Source organism: Taudactylus pleione, unplaced genomic scaffold (assembly GCF_031769625.1).
Source record: "Taudactylus pleione unplaced genomic scaffold, aTauple2 ptg001990l, whole genome shotgun sequence".
NCBI classification, from domain to species: domain Eukaryota; kingdom Metazoa; phylum Chordata; class Amphibia; order Anura; family Myobatrachidae; genus Taudactylus; species Taudactylus pleione.
Window position 1 is genome coordinate 5,644,108 of NW_028286386.1, and position 23,704 is coordinate 5,667,811.

The window sequence follows — 23,704 nt, forward strand, 5'->3', positions numbered from 1 at the left end:
CTATGTGCAACTGCGGGTGTATATGCTTGTGAAATGCTACTTTACAGTGTCAGCGGCTGGGGGGGGCACCAAATTATAACTTGCCTTCGGGAGTCTGGGATGAAGTTACGCCGCTGCATATGATACATCACTCACTATTGGTATCTGGGCTTTATCATTTATTATGCAATCATTCATATAAAGAGGCATTTAAGAGGAACATAAGTAGATTATACGTATATTCTGTGAACATATAGTTGATTGTAGTGCCCCAACCTTAGACCGCACCACTCGGAAGAAAAGTCCTATGACACGGGCGATGATTCCGACGATCCTGGTAATTCTGCATTTGTGAGTGTTCCAGTTGTGTGTGTAGTGAGTATAGCATAATTCTGTGACTGACTGTGTTGTTTGAGGATTACGGTAGTCTTTGTTCCGGGGACCATGAGCTAGCATGATTACGGTAGTTTATCTTTGATGTGCTCGTGTGGTAGCGTCATTGTGGTATTTTCTCCCCACATGCGTGTATGATCGGTTATGTGCGGTAGTCTCCCCCGCCCCATCTGTTCAGTATACCGGGGAGGGGGGGTCCCGGTATCTCTGTCCCCCGGCACATCAGACTCTATGCCTGGGCCTCGGTGAGCGCCTTCTCTGGCGCGGATGGTGGGGCCTGCGGACTGCTCCATTGTAGCGGAGGGAAGGGGTGGCGGATGACAAGCGGTTGAAGCGTGGAGGAAAAGCGGCCGGATCCAGGCACCCCGGGCAGGTAAATGGATATATAGTGGGGCAGGCTTAGGTGGGCTGCAGTTGCTAATGCCGGCTGGCAGAGAGCTGTCACAGTGCGGCGCGGCGGCCTGGGCAGGCTTGCAGGGGTGATGGGGAGGTGACCACCGGGATCTGTAGCTCAAGCCCCTAGAGTTTTGGAAGCAGCGGCCGGTCAGGGTGGCAGCTCCTAGTACCGGGGGCGGTTGTGCTGCTGTGTGACCGGGAAGAGAACTATGTTTGCGGCCGTTTATGCTGATGTCACTGACACCATGTCCCCTGCCTGCTCCTGTTACTCAGCTCTATGTATGCTGCTCCTCACTTATCAGCTGCATTGCTTACACCTTCGTGCTGTATACATGTTATTGCTGCTTGTGGATAGCTCTAGAAAGGAATTCCTGTTGAGGTCAAACACGTTAGTATGTTTTGTTTTATCACCTTGCGTGTTACATGACTAACTTATCTGCATTCATTTCACTTTAAGATTGCTAATAAACAACTGCTATCATTTATACCCTAGTCTTCCAGTGTTGGTGTTGAGCTCTTCATCTGTAGGACACCATAGCACCATCTGGCCTTGTCCCTAGTTGACATCTTGCTAAGAGCATACTGTTGCATAAGCTACTTAAGTATTTACATAGCTTGAAAAATGCGTCTGATCTAACAAAGTTGGATTGGCTGTATCTACTTGTTACAGCGATGTGTAACCAGCCGATATGTCGGCCGACATCAATTCCTGGGTACACATTAGAACAATGGAATGATCCCTAGTTCCGTCATTAAGGAGCATGAAGCCACATGCAATATCGTCAGGTTTGAGGTGCAGCATGTTAAACCTGACAACATCGCTTTAGACTGCGAGAGCGCATATATCGTTCATACACACTGCATGATATGTCATTACAATTTGGCCAAATCGTAATGACATAGTCTCACTGTGTACCCAGCTTAAGTATTTTAATTGGTTTAGAGTTTCCTTTTTTTTTCCCCCTTGCTTTTCATCCAGTTTCACTAGGCTATACTGATTATAAAATTTGCACTTTACTATACCAAACTATTCAGTGCAGTGTTTCCCAAACTCTGTTATCGTGGAATCTTAACGGTGTATGATATTATTTATTATGAGTTATTTATAATACAAATACATTCCACAGCACTTTACAGAGAATAGCCATTCATATTTAGTATTCATTCTAGCCCCCTGTACCTGTCTCAACCCTTGCAGTTTCTCTATCCTGCTTGGGGTGTCGCTCTTTGCCCTGGTGCTTCTAGCACACTCAGCTGGTGCAACAAACTGCTGAGATACATACCAGAGTGTGCTAAAAGCACCAGAGAGCAACACCCCAGGCATGAAAGAGGAACTGCATCGGTTGTGACAGGTGCAGGGTGCTAGAATGAACACTACATATTGGTTCCTGCCACAGTGGAGCTTACAATCTGTTCCCTACCACATGTGCACAAACACACTAGGGTTATTTTTTTTAGTTGGTTACCAATTAGCCTACCAGTATATTTTTCTAGTACCTGGAGGAAACCCATGCAAGCACGGGGAGAATATACAAACTCCACACAGTTAGGGCCATGGTGGAAATTGAAAGCAAGACCTCAGTGCTGTGAGGCAGTAATGATAACCACTACACCAAGGTATCTTCAGGAATTATTAGTACTACCTGCATGTCTATTTTGTTAGTCAATTAACACACCTGTGCTCCAGTTACAGATGTGTCCTTATACATCTTTGCTGCAGTCTCGCTAAAATGCCCCTCTTGGCGTACCAGGTCCCGTGTGACTCTGTTAGCATCGGGTGTCTTTATTTGCCGAAAATGTATATCTGAGTGCAACTGAGTCACTGAATCTGCATACGAAGTGCTACAATGTAGCGACTGCAGCTTTCTACATTCCAAGTTCTGTTGTGGTTCATATATAGACTCGTTTGCACACAGATATACAAGTGTTGCCTATCAAATTATTCAGCACAGTCTGCTGGTGCGTCCTAGTCACATCGCAACTTAGATGCATTTTTGGCAAAAAAGACACCCAGTGTTATCAGAATCTCCTGGCAGCTCACTCACACCAGGTGAGTCGCGCTGCGTGGCGTATTGCTAAATGTTTGAGGACTCATCTGTAGATGATCTAGAAAATATTTTGGGTACACACTTGTCCAATTCTTATCCAATCCAACCTTCCAATTGGTCAGACATTGGTAGAGTGTGTATGCCCACACAACCTTTGGTTTCATCCAATGCTGGTTGTCTTGTCAAAAGATTTTTAAACCTGCTGAAAAATCAACAAACACTGACTCAGCTGTGTCAATGGTTAGCAATGGTCAGTGTGTAGTTGTTACAATTTAGGGAGTAAATTAAAATCTCAGCAATGTGCTGCCTGCCATAGAGTTTGGGCTCATCCCTGAGAATTACAGTAGCCCAACATCACTAAAGCCTGGTACACACTATATCATTTCTCGGATATGACTGATTCCGACAGATCAGAAGAACATATTGTCTAAATCATGTAGCGTGTACCCACTATGTTGGCTGTTGCGCGCTCACGTGGGCTCGTCACCTACATCGACAGGTCGTCCCTACATGCAGCTCAACCTGATGTTACAACCGACGACCCCATGCAGCGGTATGCGGCAGGGGCCGACATCGGACGGGCGGCACCTTATCGTCTAATGTGTACCGGCCGCCCGATATGTCGGCCCATCGGCCGGGGGGTCGGCAGTTGCATCGCTGGGTACACATTGTATATAGGGCCTGATTCAGACCCTCTCGCAAGCGGGTTGATGGTGGTTCATTGCGCACGCGTAAGCCCCGGAGCGAGAAAGAAATTCTCTCGCTCCGGGGCTCAATACAAATGGGGCGGCTGTCGATGTTGATCGACAGCTCGCTCCATTTTGTAGGTGGGGATGGGGGGTGGCTGGACAAACGGAGGTGTTCCTGAAGTAATGCCTGCCGTTTGAGGGTGGCCCTACTGACATCACGAGTGATGTCAGTAGTGAGCTTCCGGCTCTATTAGAGCCAGAAGCTCACTGGGGTTTGCGGCAGACGAGACCCTACCACAAGGGTCTTGTCGCAAGCCCGATAGTTGCAATGGCTGCGACCATCACCTGGCCGCTCGCTAAAGCTGTGGGTGGTCACCCACAGCTTAGCGAGCGGCCAGGAGGCCGGGTTATTTAAACAAAGCAGCTGCCGTGATTCAGAGCGAGCGCTCGCTTTTTGCAAGCGGCTCTGGATCGGGCCCATAGTGTGTACCCAGCTTAACTTTACAACGCACCTATGTGTGATGCAAGGGGAAATTGATGGCACTTCATGGACATTGCCTGCATTTGAATTCCACCCTGACTATGGGAATCTATATGTAATTTCAACATGAGGTTTGTAAGGCCCCTTTACCATTGGCTTGGAAGCAAGAATGCATGTAAATGCAGCATTTTTTTAACATGCAGATCATATGAGGTTGATATGCACTTGCATTTAAAATGTCAGGAACATAAGCAGTGTGCAGTTTTCCCAATTCATTTCAGTAGTCCTTCATGTACAATCTCTATAGCTGCATACACACACAACGATTTAGTTAATGAACGATTTTAGTAAACGATTTTCTCCCTTGAAAAAGTAACTAAAATCATTTACTAAAGTTGTTCATTTACTATGTTCATTTAAATGTAATGAACGATTTTCTAGAACTACAAACGATTTTTGCATATTCCTTTACTGAAAATCGTTGAGTTGACAAGTCTGACTGAACTACAAACTGCAAACTACAAACGTGAACGCGCATGAACGAAAATCGTTCATCGTTTGACTCAGAAAGTGAACGATTATCGTTAAACGATATCATTTAATGATAATCGTTGAAAAAATCGTTGTGTATGTATGCACCTTATGAAATGAATGGGAAAGCTCCATGAATATGCCTGGGCAGTATATGTTCAACTGTGGACTAATCTATTTGTGGTCATCTTTCTTTTTGTAGTGTATGTACTGGAAAGCAGTCAATTCACTATTTCACACATTTTCTTCACCTGTTTTTGTTTATAGTTCACTGCATATTCATTTGTATCAGTGTACTAATACAGTATAAGATTCAATATAACGGATCTTGCCTTCAAATTTATTGCACATCTAATAAAATGTAGTTTTAATATTTGATTTCCCCCCCGAGCGCCCTGTTAGGAAACTCTTTTTGAACCTTTATCCATTTTTGTGTGTCTGGTTTTTAATAGAACTAGGGTACAATGATATAGTGTCCCCTTACCAGAGTGGAAACCAGCATCATACTAGATGTTCACAAGCCTTCCAGATAATATATCCGATTCCAATATGTAAATGCATGTATGTACACCACTTGAGATGTATTATTGCCAATTCAGAAAGGATACTTTTACTTTTGCCATGTTGCTGAGTGCAAAGTATTGTTATCTGCTGTCGGGTATTATGTTGCTACTTGCCATTGTTTCTTGGTATCGTTCCTATAGATAATTGACTTGCAAATTTTTAGTTACAAAATTACTCATAAGTTTTGACCCTGGATCTTAATACTGGGTACACACTGACAGATATATAATCCGTTCCATTCATCGGGCGATATATCTGTAGTTCATCGGCAGGTGTGTACACACGATATGTTTGTGTACAACGTTGTTCACGGACATATCGCATCTGCTCTGCAGCACAGCCGATGTCGATATATTGGCATGTCTGGCTGTGTGTACAGGCGACCCGCTAATCGCCCGTACACTTGCTGCAGGGATTGGTGACTGATATCTCAACTGGGAGGGCTAATTTAAATGCCTTCCCAGTTTTGATGTCAGTGAAGATACATCGAGCGGCCGATTGATAAGTGTGTGCAGCTTACCACTCTGGTCTGCAGATCTCTGGGTCAGCAGATATGTCGCACAGGTGTGTAGCCACCTTAACTTCAAGATGACATTTTTCAGTTAGATCTTTCAGTTTTAAGTGTTTTTTTTTGGAGGAAATCAGTGTTCTGTTAAAGAAATAAGGAAATGCGGAAAACTTTTTTAATTTGTGTTAAGTTTGTTTTTATTTTAAACAGAGGGACAGGAGGGGTCAGTGGAAAAGATTATACACAATTATTTATTTATTGCCAGTTATTTATATAGCACACATATATTCCGCAGTGCTTTACAGAGAACGTTTGGCCATTCACAATTCAGTGACATTTCCAGTTACTAGAGTGCAGTGCCACAGGACAGGATCTGAACAAGTTCTGTCTGCTTTAAGCTGAGTACACACCAGGTCGACGGGTTGGCCATTCAGCCGAACCTATCTGACATTTGGTAAGTGTATACACACTTACAAATCGTCTGCCCGATGTGCCCACCCAGTTGAGCTGTCAATCACCGCCGGATCCCTGCACAATATGTACGGGTAATCGGCAGGTCGCCCGTACACACCAGCATATGCTGGTGTGCCATATGCTGTGCTGCACAGCAGATCAGCTATATCTGTGAACGACATTGTTCACAGACATATCCACTGTACACACTCGGCGATGCACTATAGATATTTTGCCCATTCAATGGAGGAGGCGATGCATCTAGCAGTGTGTACCCAGCATTACAGCTCCAGCTGAGCACAGTCAAAAGGCTCCTAACATGGGCGAATTACAAACAGAAATGTAGAAGCATTAGTGCTGAAGTAGAGTACCAGAACAATTTGCTATGATAAATAGCAGACCCTGGTTGCTATTGACTGATAAGGGGTAATGTTTGATGAAGCAGCATGATGAGGCCGAGTCACACATGTGCAGAAGGGACCCATGCTGGTCAGCAGAGGCAAATACCTGCTTATCGCTGCTATCTAGTACCTCTAGGAAGCTCAGCATCACTTGGCTGCATCGACACATTTTTAATGTTAAATTGGCACACAAAAGATTTTCTATCACCATGAGATGCAGCAATAGATTTTTATTTTTTGGGCCATGATGATAAATACATCCTAAGTGTATGTTGAGAATATTTCTACTGAGCATTTTTGTTCTCTTGAGGTTTTCATTTTTAGGAGGGTAATTTGTAAAACCATATAAGTTTTATCTCCCTTTATCCTCTTATCCAGCCTCATCACATATGCTTTTGAATCCTAGAAAAGTGAGAGGTGACATTTCAGCAATTGGGATTATCTTGGGAAGCATCATCATGCACTGACCTAGATTTGGGTGCAGGTCACGTGGGCTGTATAATTTCTGCTGGGAGAAAAGATGGTTGGACTCATATGGAATAAGCCTGTGTGTTTGAGGCCTCTTGGTTACAAAAAATGATTATGGATCCAAATGGTGAATTTTAACATTTTGTAAATGAAGGTTTTAACTGGTGACACCTAATAAGCTTTTTCCGGTGTTTCAGAGCAAATTGCTGATTGTCATTTGCTTTCATACCTTACCAGATTTTCATTTCAACCAATCAACTAGTTGGATGGTTGGACAGAAAATCTTTACGTGTGTAGGCAGCTTTAGTTTAGTTCGACAAATGGTGGATAACATGATATTTTTCAGGAGCCTTATGAGTAATTATCTTTGTCTCAGAAGCTGCTAATTAGTCAAACTGGTGAAAATACATCAGCAGGTCAGCATGGACCAACTCGTGTGTATGCACTTTGCTCACAGTGGGGGCAATTCAATTCAGTGCAATGTTGATTAGTGTCGGGAATAAGTTCCCGGAGCTATTCAATTGGCTGCGCTGTTAACCCAGACTAGAGGATTTCTGCTCGCACACCCCTGAGGTGCAAGCAGAAATCCAACTAAACTCGTGCCACAATGATGTTATCCGGCTTTGCATCCTGACTTAAGTGCAGGGGTGTGATGGGAGCAATTGAATAGCTCGGGGAACTCATTCCCGGCGCTATTCAACATCGCACTGAATTGTGGTATCTGTCAAGAGAAGAGGAAAAAAAGTAAAAATAACTGACCATGAACATGCATCCCTCCCTACTATTTGCATAGTAACACAACAATGATTAATTTTACTCCAGAAAAATAGTCTTTTTTTTTATTTATTTTTTATGATTCTATATTTCTTTTTTAATACCAGTAGGTTTTACACCAAAGGTCCACATTTTAAGGATATCCATGCTTTAGCACAGTTGACTGATATCCCTTTTGCATTACCGAGTCAACCCGGGTCGCGGCTCAGTGGAAAAGGGTCCTAGGAAAAAATCCCAGGTCTCGAGCAGGGTTTTACACGGGTAAAACCCGGGTCACGCTCCGTGTAAATGAGTAACCTGGGTCATCCAAGCTGGGACCCGTTTACAGCATGGTGATTGGGTGGTATTCGGAAGCAGTCTGTGACAGCTGTTATCGGGGAGTGAGAAATTACAACCTCCCCGTATGTTCCGGACCGTTAAGGTTTCCACCCCATCCCCGCTTCATATGGGGAGGCTATAATCTTTCCCACCCCCGTGACAGCTGTCTCAGACAGCCTCCGAATGAAGCACTCCCCCTGGAAAAGACCCCCTCCTCTGGTCGTCGGTCCGCTCTGGTGTGGCGTTCAGGGGGGATCTGGGGTTTCCGGCGCTTGGTGATGACATAATCTCCAAGCGTCGGCACTGCACCTGTGCGCAGTGTGAATGGCGCCTATCTGGGATATTCCCGGGTCGGCGCCGCAGTGGAAATGGGGTAAATCTCGGATCTGACTCGGCTTGGAACCGTGTTCCAAATCATGGGTCAGACTTGGGATTTTGGTGGAAAATGGGCATTAATTAGTACCTCAGATTTGATTTAACCATCTGGACTCAATCATGACTATCCTTTAAAACCTGGACTGTAATGGCAGAGTTTGGGAACCTCTATTTTACTCAAAGCAACCTACACTTTGTATTGCTTTCTATTTAAAAGGATTTTCATTGATGGGTTTATCCCTCCTACTTGGGTGTGGGAGTTAATTCCCTAGGGCCACATCTGCGTCCTAGCAAGGGAACTGTACAGACACTAGTCAGTCAGGTCATACATTCTATACAATCATGCAAGCTCTTGAAGCTGTGTTGCTTAGACATATTCTTGGTGGCTTGGAAACTGTGGAGCTACAGGGCAGATTGAAAGCTTTTAAAGTCTATTATAGAAAGTCTTCTAAGGAGCCCTACTGCACACAAACTGCCTTGGCTACTATTGATTAGTATAAATAAGTATCTGTATGTCCTTTAAGCTGTGTACACACTACCAACGGATCGTACTGCCCTATCAGGCACGTCGTCTAGTGTGTACCCACTGTGCACGCTCCCCCAGGTCATCCATTGAGCACATTCCATTGGCCTGCATGCACGGCCGATGGAGCGACCAATCTGCCGATGCCGGCAAGGTCATTGGTACTGGTGAACAATATATCTGGCGGTCATTCACCGGATCATGCAGTGTGTACCGTCCGCCCGATTATATTGTTCATTGGCACAATCGGGCGTCGCTATGACGGGACACTAACTGTGAAATCAGCCTTAAAGTTCTGTATGTGAATTAGTACTTCATAGGGATAAATTTACTAAAGTGCGGGTTTTTAGAAGTGGAGTTATTGCCCATAGCAACCAATCAGATTCTAGCTATCTTCTAGAAGGTGCTAGATAGATTATAAGTAGAATCTGATTGGTTGCTATGGGCAACAACTCCACTTCTAAAAACCTGCACTTTAGTAAATATACCCCAGAATCTAACAAAAAAATATGGGTTCAAACGGGTAAGAAGATATTGCTGCAGGACACTGATAAACCTGCAGAAATGCAAAGTGGAGACTAAAGTACACAGCAGGACTTTGCAAATATGGCCAGTGTGAAAAAAGATTTTATATTGGCAACTATTCTCTATAAAATGGCAACGTAACAATGCACACAAAGGACAGCTTTTAAAATAAAGGTGTGAACTTTGTTACAATGTGCACTGTATTTTTGTAGCACACATTGGGTCTGTAAATGACTTACTCACAGCAAATAATGCTGAAATCCACATAGCTACAAAGTCCTTTAAAAGGTTCCAATAACATGACCGTAAAATCATATTACTGCAGTGGACTCTCCAATCAACAGGCTTATTCAAGTATCTAGCCCCCATTTATTAATGATCGCTATAGCAATGTGATCTGGGCATGACATTACCACCCATGATCCCATGGCAATATGCGATCATAGCGCCCAGATGTATCACCAGGAACATGGGCTCCGAAAGGAGCCCCTTCCTGCGATGTTCCCGGAGAGCTGCCAGCCAGTGCCGGGGCTGCTGCTCATGCGCAGTCACCCTGACTGGACATGCACGGCTGCGATAGCCGGAGAGGGCTCAGGAGGAACCCTCCACTGGCTAATTATGCGAGGTGTAGCCCATTGGCTACAGCGGTTAACGCCATCTTCAGAAACCTATGGGAGACTGTCTGCGGGAATGGAGGGATCACGCGGTCCCTCCTTTATACATCCGGGGGATACTAAATATTTGTGGTTAACCCCCGAAAATGGGTGTTTTCGGGGATTATACCTCAAATATACATTGATAAATGGGCCTCTCTGTGAGATAATCTGTGAGATAAGATGTACAGAAGAGAGGTGTCGCAGCCTATTGTAATAGCTAGGGAACGCATTGAATAGACATGGTCCAACAGCTCTCTGCAGTACTTTCAACACCTTGTTGAGTTCTTGACAAAATCAGCATGTTTTGTAGGAAGATGTATCAAATAAAATCACCACTCTTTGTGTATTCTGTTTCAAGTTTTCAAACACTTTTTTTAATTTGTAAAATCAGCTATTAGTTGGTACATAATTTCTTATATTGCTTTATTCTGCTGTCCCTCTCTCATGGTTCTTTACCAATAGCTTATTCAATGCTTCTGCTATTCTCTAGGTCACAGCCAGCTACAATAGTGGTAGATGGAAAGTGATCATTGCAGTTAGAACAGTGGGCCTGATTCAGACCCGCTCGTAAGCGGGTCGATGTTGGCCCAGTGCGCATACGCACACGACGGAGGCGGCTCCGTCGTGCGCATGCGTGAGACCCGGATAGCGACTGGCAAACCGTCGCTCCGGGGCGTGCTGTCGATGGTGAGTGATAGCACGCCCCCTTTGGTGGGCGTGCCGGGGGCGTGGCTGGCCAGACGGAGGCTGGCCAGACAGACGCCTCCATCTGGCCAGCCACGCCCCCGGCACGCCCACCAATATATCACAAATGATGTCAGTGGGAGTGCTTTCGGCTCTGATAGAGCCAAAAGCACTCCAGAGGTTGCGGCAACGAGACCCTACCACAAGGGTCTCGTCGCAAGCCCGATGGTCTTGACCATCGCGACCATCTTCCTGGCCGCTCGCTATAGCTGTGGGTGATCACCCACAGCTATACGAACGACCAGGAGGCCACTCTAAAAATACAATAGGCGGGCACTGATTCAGAGCAAGCGCTCTGAAAGAGCGTCCGGCTCTGAATCAGGCCCAGTGTCTCTGTTCAATAGATTTGTTGAGGAATGGGCTTGCATTTGTTTTACATGCACTACTACTTAAATAAGTGAACTGCCACAGTGTAATGACCATGCCTCTATACAACTGTAAGAAAATGAAGAATACATTTATCTAGTTCAGTGTGGAAAATGAATGTTTCAGTCCCCCAGGCCTTTTAGCTTCAACAAGGACCAAAGGAAAACAGTCTGGAGAAGCTGCACTATACACATTGTCCTCCGTGAATTTGTGTTGAGACATTAAGTATTGCAGAAATCTGTATAGTGAAAGTCATTTAAAGGTCAGCCAGCAGACAGATGTAAACAGCAAATCCTTTCCCTGGTGCCTGCAGTCTACCCATACAGTAAGGTGTCACATATGCACAACAAACCACAGTATAAATACTGAAGGAGCGCTGGTAAAGGGTGAGTATTCTATAATGAAAAAAACAGCTGTATATAGAGGTTAGTCAGACCCCTAGAGGAAAACATACATACAACAAAGATAACAGCGCTAAGTTCTAGGCAGTTTGCACAAAATTGGAAATATTCACTAGCGATTGCATATAAACATATAAATGAATAGGATCAATATAGAAATATGAGAATAAAAAGCATCATCCAATCCACCATTCAAAGGGCTAGTCCATGGGTGCTCAGGAGCTTAATTGTAATCCAATAGTATTAGTGCTCAAATGCTGTATTAATAGTCCAAGCCAAATAATTACCAAGTCCAATGTGAATATGGAGTCTTAATTAGCAGTGCTGGCAGGTTTCTGCATAGGTCCGGTCCCCCGGGCACAGGTATGGCGATGAGCTGGTATAGCTGGATGGGCACGTAGGTAAACCATGCGACTGGCACTCCTTTGGTTTTTAGAGAAGGTGGTGGAGAATAAAAACAACCAATCCCTGACACGTTTCTCTGTCTCAGAATCACAGCTTTATCAAAGGTGGCACAGCGAAACGTGTCATTGATGTGAGAGGTGAACATTGGCTACGAAGGTATGTGAGGGCTGACCAACACGCTACAGTGAAGCAGCTCACCATCAAAATGAGCCTGTGGGCCACCAGACGTGTCTAAAACGACAGTTCAGCGAACCCTGCTGCGTATAGGGCTCCAAAGCAAACGGATGGTCACAAACAATAGACATTGATTGTCTATGTACAGTCCTGATGAAAAGGTGTTAGGACCTTGAAACGTAAAGTATTTATGTACTTATGCTTTTGCTCATTTGAACACCATTGAATTTAGGAGTGCCACCTAATTTTTCTTTATATTTGTGGTGCTGCCATGCATCGCTATAGGAAATCCTTGCCTACATTGTTCTAGGAGGGCAACCTATGTTGCTCAGCTTGTCCATCGCACTATGCAGCGATTAAAAATAAATTGTATGATATCATGCAAGCAAAAATTCCATGTATAGGCTAGAATGTATCTCGGATAACAAAATTGATTTGACATTGAATGTTTTTAAATTGTGTGCCTATGTCCCTGCTCTTTTTGTTAGTGTTTTTTGCTTTTTTTCTCCTGCAGTGTGTATGAACGTTTCATCAAATATGCCTGTGATGTTTCTCATAGCCTGGAGTCTCCAGTGTTTTATAATGTTGTTTGCTTTCACAAGATGTTTAATTATATGTAGTAAAAATGCATCACTTGTGTAAACACTAAATTCAGTGTTTTCATACATTTGAATGGCTCTAGAAGATGTGACGGGAAGTGGTGTTTCCCATTGAACGTTATGCTTCGCTACACGGCACGTGTCTGTCTTGAAACTGCATAATTAAAATGCTGTATTAATGCCAGCCTTAGTACAGAACACTTAAGGACTTGTCCACATCTAGTTGACCATTTGAGAGAGAACGAAATAGGCCTTGCTAAAAATGTTCTACAACAAAATTACATGATTAGTATGGAGTATACAATAGGATGCGTCTGCTATTATGTTACTGATCGGTTCCAAAAATGAACTCATTGGATGACAAAACACCTGTATGTGTCAAAGCCCTTCCTTTAAATAACACAGCATCATCACTAGTACATAGGTTTAAAGAGCTCTTAACAAAGCTAATTGTATTTACCTTTTACAGACTACCTAATTAAGGTGCACACACACAACGATATCGTTTATAGTTCATTGAAAAAATCGTTCACTTTCTGAGTTAAAACGATGAACGATTATCGTTCATGCGCGTTTGTAGTTCAGTCAGACTGACCAACACAATGATTTTCAGTAAGGGAATATGCAAAAATCGTTTGTAGTTTAAAAAAAAAAATCGTTCATTACATTTAGTAAATGAACGATTTTAGTAAACGATTTTCGTTCATTTTTGAAAAAATTAACGAAAATCGTTTACTAAAATCGTTCATTTACCAAATTGTTGTGTGTGTGTGTGTATGCAGCTTTAGAAATACAATTTGGTAATAAGTAATGCATCTAGTTTTATGATACTGACAAATTTTATTATTTTAAGGAAAATGCTATGTTCCTGGAATCCTTACTCATGAGTTTGGAATAAGGCTTTAGGGTCGGGGTGGCCAAAGCAGCCATGTGACCAGTCGATCGCGGTGGATGTCCAGGAGCAGCAGCAGCTAGTAAAAGTCAGAGTCGGGCAGATTCTTATTTGCTGCTGAACCCAGCAGGGAGGCGCCAGGCTGGAGAGGCGCTGCAGCTGCCTACTCCATTTGCCAGGTGCCCGCTGAGATTTTGTTACCAGCAGACACCTCCATGCAGCTGGAGCTCACTCCTAAGCTCCGCCTTCCGGCTCCCACAGTAGGTGAAGGGAGAGATGTCATGATGTCTCTCTCCCATAGTACTGAGCAAGAGGGAGTGTAGGACGCTGGCAGGAGCAGGGATTTAGGTAAGTATAGTGTTGTGTGTGTCTGTCTTTATGCGTAAGGGGTACTACTACTGGGTGCATTGTGTAAGGGGTACCACTGTGTGTTGTAATGTGAATAAGGGACACTACTATGTGGTGTAATGTGAATCAGGGGCACTATGCGGTGTAATTTGAATAAGATTGTGCTACTGTGTGGTGTAATTTGAATTGGGCATACTATGTGTGATTGCGGTAGGACAGACCCCATGTCCCTTGCTGCAAGGTCAGGCCCTCTTTCTGCATGCCACACCTCCTTTTTTGGGCTTGGTAGATATCAAAAGGTTTTTAGCTTTATAAGTAGATCACTGAGTCCAAAAGTCTGGCCACCCCTGGTGTAGGGGTCATCAATTAAACAAAACCGCAAGGATTAAGCTGCATCAAATGTGTGCATAGTGATGTACAATGAAAAATGATTGATAACTTCAAATTATCATATTGCTTTCAAATTCTTATATAATCAATGATATATTAAAGGAAATTCCAGTCTAGTATATGTCTCTTTCCCACTAAGTCCTCAGAAGGGGGCTGCACCCTGGAATTTGGACTGTCATGCTGCAGTCCGGTAATCGCTACCGCTGTCCTTGTGAGTTACTTTTAGTACATAGCAGGGATATTTTCATTCAAAATGAATATACCCATCACAATGGATATTTTAATTTTGAATGAAAATATCCCCACTATGTACTAAAGGTAACTCCCAGGGACAGCAGTAATGTTAACTGCTGTCCCTGTGAGTTACATCCCTGGCATAGTGGAGGAGTCTCATATTTGTGAAATAATCTGATACTGTACATGCTCACAGTGTCAGTCTCCGGAGGCTGCAGGAGAGGGATTGTTATATCCCTCTCCTGCGACTATGCCTCCATAGGCATAAAGTATTTTACAACATCTGAGGATGGCATAAAAGAGCCAAACTCCGAGAAACTTTGCATTTTGGAGTTTAGCACATAGGGGCCAGACCGTAGTCTCCATTGATAAATAGAAACTGCGGTCTTCTGCGCTAATTTGCCTTCTGGGGGAGAGCTCTGCAAAGTCTCCTGCATTGGTTGATTTGGCCAACTACTCCACTTTATATCTCTCCAAGGCTTGGTACATCTCCCCTAAAGTGTCTGAAGTCAGGTTTGTTCTCTTATTTGCAGTGCTGTTAAGCTTCTGAAACTCCTATATTTGTGAATGGAATTGCCAACTCTTCTATATAAAGGAACTTGTATTTTAGGTTTATTGGTTTAAAAAAATTTAATACTATAAATAGCAGTTACTCATGGCAATCTGGCTCCTGCGCAGGATAATGTGTTTGAATGATCTTTACCTTGGCAGAGCAAGTGATGTAACTTCTTCCGCTCTTATTGCTTGCATTATGCAGATGTTATCAAAAAGTAGATGAATATTAAGGGGCCTATCAATTAGCAGATAAATTTGAACGATGAACGATTTATCGTTCAGTTTATCTGCTAATGGATAGGCTCTGAACGATGAAAATGCGCACTCCCGAGGCTGACAAATTTTGTCTTTTGTCTCTCCCAACATGTTGGTCAATTGTCGCTTATCGCTGACAGATATTAGAAATATCTGTTGCAGTAAACGAACGCTATTTTTAATGAAAATGAATAGAAACATTAAAAAAAATCCACTCCTTGAATGATGTCATGCAAATATAACACCTTGAGCTAAAGGCATTCTTTAATTCAGCCAGGGTTACTACAATAAGATAATGTATCAAACCTTTTGAAAGTTGCCCTATCCAATTAGCTTGTTATTTTATAGACTGCATACCGGCCAACTGTCCCGCATTCAGGGGCACAGTACCATTTTTTGTGTGACTATCCTGCTGCTCCACCCGCGGGTCACAGCGTCCCACAGTTGGGTGGGGGCTCCCGCTGCTCTCCATAGCATGTGCACAGCATCTATTGACAGTGTAGGGGGGAGCTTGGGGGCAGGTTGTGCAAATGGGTAGGAGGAGGGGTCGGGATTGGGTGGCTCAACCCCCTTTTACCAGGACTCCACCGACTTTTCAGACATGCACCTTCGGTGCGGGCAATGTTTGTCTTGGAGGAACATAAACGTTGGGAGGTACGAGACTGTGCTAAATAAAAGTTACCCGTAGCAAGTTTACTGCTTGCTATGGGTAACTTTTCCACTTTAGCGCTCTCGAAAGTTTGATTCATCTCCCTTGATGTGACAGCCAAATCAGAGTGTTACCACCTATGCAAAAGGAGGGCAGAGAGGAGCATAAAGCAGAGGTTCCCAAACAGTCCAGGTTTTAAGGAAATCCATTGCTTGAACACTTATTACCTTAGTCAATGTGATTTAACCATCTGAACCTAAGCATGGATATCCCTAAAACCTGGACTGTAACAACGGAGTATAATAAAGCATGGAATTAATCTTCCGTCTCACGCTGGCTTCTATAAGTACCGTAATGTGCCGGTTAGAGAGCCGTGCTGTGGGAGTGATATGTTAAATACGGCCTTAGTAGCGGGGCCAGGTGACGGGTCTGTACGCGGCGACTTGTTGGGCGTGTCTTAGCGACGTCTGGTAGGCGGGGCTGTCAGTGGGAGACGGGTGACGTTGCTCAGGGGGCGCGCTGCGTGCGCGCACCATAATGTTGTGAATTGAAGTTGGTCGTTGTGTCTCGGGGCCGCGCCCGGGCCTTAAAGGGACAGAAACCGGGGCTCGGGAACGAGCTGCTCGTGTTCGTCATACGGCACGCTCCCCGCATCCGGGGCTGGGAGGCGAGCGAGGAATCGCCCGTCACCTGTGAGCCCGACCTGCAAAGATCGGCAGTCAGAGGCCTGAGCCTGACAGGTGACACGAAGGCACCAGGTATGTCCCTAGCCCTGTATGTGACCCGTCTGCCACCTGCGGGCGGTAAAGGGTGACATGGCTGTAATGTAGCTGCAGGATGTTGTTGTGACCGGTCTGCTCCTCCTACCCCTTCCCACATACATCCATACCGGTCACCCGGGTCATGTGTGTAATAACGCCGCTACCCCCAGTAGCAGGCATGGTGTCAGGGTCGGTGACTGTGTGTATCTCGGTATTACCTGCTCGCATCTCACCCCCACCGTGACCGCGCACTGCCGGTGACCTGCACCCCCAGCCCCGGTACAGCGGCTGCCGGGCGTCCGCACGTGTTGGTCAGTGTGCGCTTGTTGTTGTCTGCTGCACGCTGCCGCCTTCCCCGCCCCTCCCGTCTCTGCCTTTGTGTCTCGGTGGGCTCGGTAGTAGTGAGTACGGCGGGCGCTGCTGATGTGCATGTTGGTGGAGTCCTGTGCTCTCTCTGTCCCTTTGTTGTTGCTTTGTTTCCTGCTGAGCACATGGCCTCAGACTGGAGCCTGTTCTTAAAGCCACAGCTTGTCCCCGTTTGGGACCTGGGCAGCATGGGTCACTATTTTGTAGCATTTGGGTGGATGATGGCCACAAAGAGAGCATATTCTATCTACATATGTAACCTGCTTATTGCTCTGATATTGGGATTATTTTGCAGAAGGAGCGCTTGCATTGTTACTACAAAGCACACCACCCAATAGCTGATATTCTTCCCACACCGCTGGCTGGTTATTATGTGTAAGTTATAGTCCTAATTATGAATTAACATATCCTTTAGCAAACTTTGTCTTTTAAAGCAAAACTTCAAATGGTCATAGCTAAGCATCTAAGTGCCCATCTAGAGCCTGCACATGTTTCAGGCTCAAAAAGGTGATTTTGTGGGCTTCCTTCAAACCTTTGCAAATTTTGTTACTGAGTACTGCATAGGACCAGCTATGTTTTTATTAATTTTTTTTTTTTCATTTATACTAACCCCAGTGTTGTGTAGTTCATGATTGCTATGTTTGCATGCTGCCACTCTCTTCCCTTTATAAGTTGACTTTTTTTTTATTTTCATTTCTATCTTGCTCTTCAGCCATGGCCAAAAGTTTTGAGAATGACACAAATATTGGTTTAAACAAAGTTTGCTGCTTGAGTTTTTTTAGACTTTTTTTGTCAGATGCTACTGTGGTATAATGAAGTAAAATTACTAGCATTTCTTAAGTGTCAAAGGCTTTTATTGACAATTACATTAAGTTTATGCAAATAGTCAATATTATCAGTGTTGACCCTTCTCTTTCAAGACCTCTGCAATTCAGCCTGGCATAAGGTCAATCAACTTCTGGGCTACATACTGACTGATGGCCGCCTATTCTCGCCCATTCAGTGCTTGGAGTTTCTCAGAATTTGTGGGATTTTGTTTGTCCACCCGCCTCTTGATTGACCACAAGTTCTCAATGGGATTAAGGTCTGGGGAGTTTCCTGGCCATGCACTCAAAATTTCAATATTTTGTTCACCGAGCCACTAAGTTATCACTTTTGCCTTATGGCCTGATTCAGAGCCGGATGCTCTTTGAGAGCGCTCGCTCTGACTCAGGGCGTTTCTGTTTTTTTTTTTTAAAGACTGCCTCCTAGCCGCTCGCTAAGCTGTGGGTGACCACCCACAGCTTTAGCGAGCGGCCAGGCGATGGTCACGACCATCGGGGCCAGCCACCCCCCCTGCCCGCCTGTAAGAAAAAAAGAAAGGTGGGGGCAAGCTGTCAATCACAATCGATAGCTGCTCCGCTTTGGTGCGAGACCCGTAGCGACGGAGCGCCTGTTGCTGGCCGGGTCTTGCGCATGCGCACACCGGAGCCGGTTCCGGCATGCGCAGTCGGGGACCGTCGACCAGCTTGCAAGCGCTGTGCACTCGCGAACGGGTCTGAATCAGGCCCATTGCTCATCACCAAACTGTTCTTGGATGGTTGGGAGAAGTTGATTTTGGAGGATGTTTTGGTACCATTCTTTATTCATGGCTGTATTCTTAGGCAAAATTGTGAGTGATCCCACTCCCTTGGCTCAGAAGCAACTCGACACATGAATGGTCTCGGGATGCTTTACTGTTTAGCATGACACAGGATGAAGACTTTTGGAGGATGGCCTGGTGTCAAGAAGAGCAGCAATGAAGACACTTCTCTCCAGAAAAAACGTCAGGGACAGACTAATTTTCAGCAAAAGGTACAGGGAATGGACTGCTGAGGATTGGGGTAAAGTTATTTTCTCTGATGAATCCCCTTTCAGATTGTTTGGGGCATCTGGAAAAACGCTTGTCCGGAGAAGGAAAGGTGAGCACTACCATCAGTCCTGTGTCATGCCAACAGTAAAGCATCCTGAGACCATTCATGTGTGGGGTTGCTTCTCAGCCAAGGGAGTGGAATCACTCACAATTTTGCCTAAGAACACAGCCATGAATAAAGAATGGTAACAAAACATCCTCTAAGAGCAACTTCTCCCAACCATTCAAGAACAATTTGGTGACGAACAATGCCTTTTCCAGCATGATGGAGCACCTTGCCATAAAGCAGAAGTGAAATCTAAGTGGCTCGGGCAACAAAACATCAAAATTTTGAGTCCATGTCCAGGAAACTCCCCAGATCTTAATTCGATTGAGAACTTGTGGTCAATACTCAAGAGGCAGGTGGACAAACAAAAACCCACAAATTCTGACAAACTCCAAGCATTGAATGGGCAGCCATCAGTCAGTATGTGGCCCAGAAGTTGATTGACCTCATGCCAGGGTGAATAATTATTTTTATTATTGCAGAGGTCTTGAAAAAGGGTCAACACTGTAAATATTGACTATTTGCATAAACTTAATGTAATTGTCAATAAAAACCTTTGACACTTATGAAATGCTTGTAATTTTACTTCAGTATACCATAGTAACATCTGACAAAAAGGTCTAAAAACACTGAAGCGGCAAACTTTTTGAAAACCAATACTTGTATCATTCTGAAAACTTTTGGCCATGGCTGTAAAACGAAATGTCCGAAGTGGGTGGCCTTTAAGTCAGATGTGTTAATATGATCTAGAGGTTAAGAAAAAGCAGCGGCTGCATGGCAAAACAGTTTTGGAGATCAATATTTATATTATATTTGTGTAAATTTCATATATGGTATGTTATGGATAGTCTGGCAGAACTTCGGTTCCATGAAGCTAATCTACAAGATGGCTTTTTTTTTGTTTTTTGGGTTTTTTTTTCATGGCAGGGTTTGGAGATATCATCTGTAGAGGCATAGAATGCTGAGCCTCTAAATTTAAATATATAGACAACTAGTGTCTCAGCATGTCCAGTCAACTTGGAATAAAAAACAAATCTGGAATCCTACAACATAAATGGATTAGGTTGAAAATGTCCATTACATTGACTGTTTTAAATATTTATACTAAAGTAATCCCACTCAGGAAGTTCTAGTTTTCCAAACAAAATATGCAGGGAAGGACTGCCCTTTTGGTTCACACCCCCCCCCCCCCCCCCCTACATTTTTATTACTCTAGTGCTGTGTTTAACTCTTTTTATGAGCCAGCCTTATGGAACTCAAGGACATAGTAGGAAACTTGAGCTTCCCTATGAAGCACATTGCCTTTTGTACTCCATGCCGATCGGCAATGTTTTGGTGTGGGCTAAATTATTGCTCTTATTGACTTCTGCACCATAGCACTTTTTTAATTTAGATTTAAGATTGGTACATATCATATGATGTGTACCACGGACGAAGGGACCCGGCATGCGGCAAGTGCATACAACCTCTGATTTGGGGGGGGGGGGGGGAGCAGCAGCGACGTGTCATGTTGCATACTGCATGGCATCGTTAGCAACATCCCCCTTCGGCACTGCAGTAGGGCCGACGGGGGATGTTGCTAACGACTTGCAGGAGTGCGCATATCATGGGTACCCAATATGTCTCTGCAATCCGCGGAATCGGACATCAAATCGACAAGCTTGAGAGCACCTGCCTTACAACAGGTTCATTAAAGGACGTCTGCACACCTTATAACCCTTAAGGCAATGTTTTATATCTGTGTACAGCACAGAATATTTTCTATTACACATGTAGTATTTTGGTATACATCCACCTTTTAACTATTAATTAGCGTTCCTGCTAGGCTGTTTTAGCGGGGCGCTGCACCCTGTCCTCCTTCTGGAGGGCAAAAAGCTCCCTGCCCTCACCGCACCGCTAAGACAGCCTGCGGGTGCCGTCTTCACCCGCGGGTCGCAGTGTCCCGCGTATGGGAAAATGTGCGGTGACCCGGTCACCGCTGGTGAATAGATGCTGGGTGCATGCGCCCGGCAACTATACCTGTCAGCAGCGCTTGGGGGCTGTCCAGCGTGTCCGTAAGCGCCGGGCACGGCCCCAAGAATGACGAAAGGTGACGTGTCTTATAGACACGACCCCCTTTCAATGACCACGTCCCCTTTGTGGGTGCTCGCGCGGGTTGAAGGCGAGCGCGGAAGTGCCCTCTCTAGTTCCGGCGCCCTGCCTGCGGAGCTGGAGTGAACATTAATTCATACTGCACTTTGTACAATTTATGTATTTAAAAGTTTCAAGATCTTTTTATAGTGAATTAAGTTTTTAGAAGGCTCATGTATGAAGGTTTTGTTTTTTTTTGTCATATAATTCTGTAGAATTATTTTCTGTTTCTGCATAATTTTATTGTTGCTATGTACTTAATAGCACAATGCAGGAGATTTCATAGAAATCTCCGACAGAGTGCTAATTGACACTGCAGATCACAGTCCCTGTTTTTATCAAAGGGACTCTATCTCAGCCCTATGTACCACACAGCAATGTTTTTTAGAGTTTACCTCTGGTAATCTTCAGATAGTGTTAACTGCTTTAAGCCTATGGAGGCTCACGAACAGGAGAGAGATCTTCCGAACTCTCTACCACAGTCTCAGACTTGCAGTGGAAACTGACACCATGTGCATGCGTAGTGTCAGCATCCCTGGAGAAGTCTTTAACAGATGTGATAGACTTCCACAAAATGCTGGCGATGTAACTTGCAGGAACAGCGGTTACCGCAACTGCTGTCCCTGCAAGTTTCCCTTGGTACATGGTGGGGATATTTCCATAAAAAATAAATTTTTGCCACCATACGGAACCCTAATATTCGCTGTGGTTCCACGATTATGAATACATTCACAACTCTTAAGGCCATTACACACTAGACAATGTCTAGTGTGTACCGACCTCGTTAGCGACGGCATCTGTCTGGGTGCAGGCATCGGCAGGTACATACACACTTGCCGATGACTGCAGCAGCGACTAAGCAACGTCTGGGTCCAGAGGAGTGGGGTCGGGCTACCCTGTCTTATTTGTCCCAGGGTGCTGCCAGTGAAAGCCTCTAACACCCTCCTTGCCTCCAGTTCTGCGCCAGCTATCTACCTTTGCCCCCTCCTTTCCCCCAGCACTGTTGCAACTGGTGTCTGCACTTACCCCCTCCCTAACCACAGCACTGCCTGCCCTTACTCCCCTCTACCCCCAACTTCTCTCTGTTTACACCCTCAGCTCTACCCCAACTGCTACCTGCCCCCAGCACTGTCCCAGCTGCTTCCTGCCCTCACCCCCAATATGTGATTTGATCCAGAAACAGTAGAGTAGGACCCCAAATTTTTAAAGTTGAGGGTCTCTGGAACCCACAATTATTTTTCACTCCGCGCGATCACTGCAGCACATTAGATCCTTCAATTCGACCAGCTTTTATCCGAAAAAAGCACGATCAGAGGTGTGTACCCAAACTTGCAGTATCGAAAGAACATCTAGAAATCAAAAGAATGACCTGACGATTGTATAGGTGTGAGCCTAGCATTACTCTCTTCACCAGCATGTGAAAGTTGGTGCAATATTCAAAAGAGAAGGGCTGTAACAGGCTGAATAATTATTCAGAGGGCTCAATTCAATTAAACGCAAATTAGCTCCGGGAGGGAGCTCCCGGAGCTATTCTGCTCAGCGCGCTGTTAAGGAATTCCTCTCGCACCCCTCCAGTCTCGATGCTGTTTTCTGCCCTTAGCGCTGTGGAAACAGCAGCACGCCGAGAAGTTTTAGTCTGAGAATGCCCGTTCTCCCAACTAAACACCCTGCATAAGGCGAGTGTGCAGGGAGAACGGGCATTCTCCCACCCTAACAGCACGCTGAATTGAATAGCTCCGGGAGCTCCCTCCTGCCGCTTTTTAATTCGCGTTCAATGAAATGATATGTTCACATATACCTATCCTCAAATCGCTTTAAAAAAAACCCATTTGGCACACCATGGTGTTGGCGATGCCGATTTAGCCATCTCAAAACACTAATCTGAAGTGCCTAATACACTAACAGGGGTATTCAATATGGGAGCGAAAACATCGTTTTTGCGTTAATATCGCACTTTTGACATTATCGCAGGTTTGACTTTTACACCGTATTCAATTTCAAAGACTTATCGCAGGTTCGCAAAGTCTTTGATAAAAAACGGGGATAACTTTTCACCATTGAATAGGTGTCGAAAAAAAGTGCAGAATTGGGGTTTAGGGGTGCAGGCTTAAAAAAAATAGCCTGCACCCCTGGGAATGACATTTAAAAAAGAACTGTCAAAAAAAGTTTAAAAAAAAAAAAAATAGGGACACCCCAAAAAATTAATTTAAAAATTGGGGTGAAAAAAATTGTTTAAGAATAGGGAAATAGGTTCAGGGCTATTCTGCATGTATGCGGCAGATGTTTTCTAGAATAGATTTATAGCGGCAGGTGCACAATTGCAGATTTTTTAAAAACTTACTTTAGGGACATAAAAATATGCTAGTACCCATTTTCATGTACCCCAAATTTGATGGGACCACTTAAAAAAATAACC

The 23,704-nt window shown here is 44.5% G+C and overlaps 1 protein-coding gene across 2 annotated transcripts in view; it reads left to right on the forward strand.

Annotated features, from left to right (window-relative positions):
- Positions 1-451: 451 nt before the first annotated feature.
- RNF44 (ring finger protein 44) overlaps positions 452-23,704 on the forward strand; it is a 59,187-nt gene continuing 35,934 nt past the window's right edge. The window contains exon 1 of one of the 2 annotated variants that reach the window (XM_088465551.1): positions 452-745. The gene's annotated coding sequence lies outside the window, so the exon portion shown is untranslated. Of the gene's footprint in view, positions 746-16,630; positions 16,853-23,704 lie in introns of those variants that run through there. The other variant, XM_088465550.1, reaches the window with a different exon arrangement.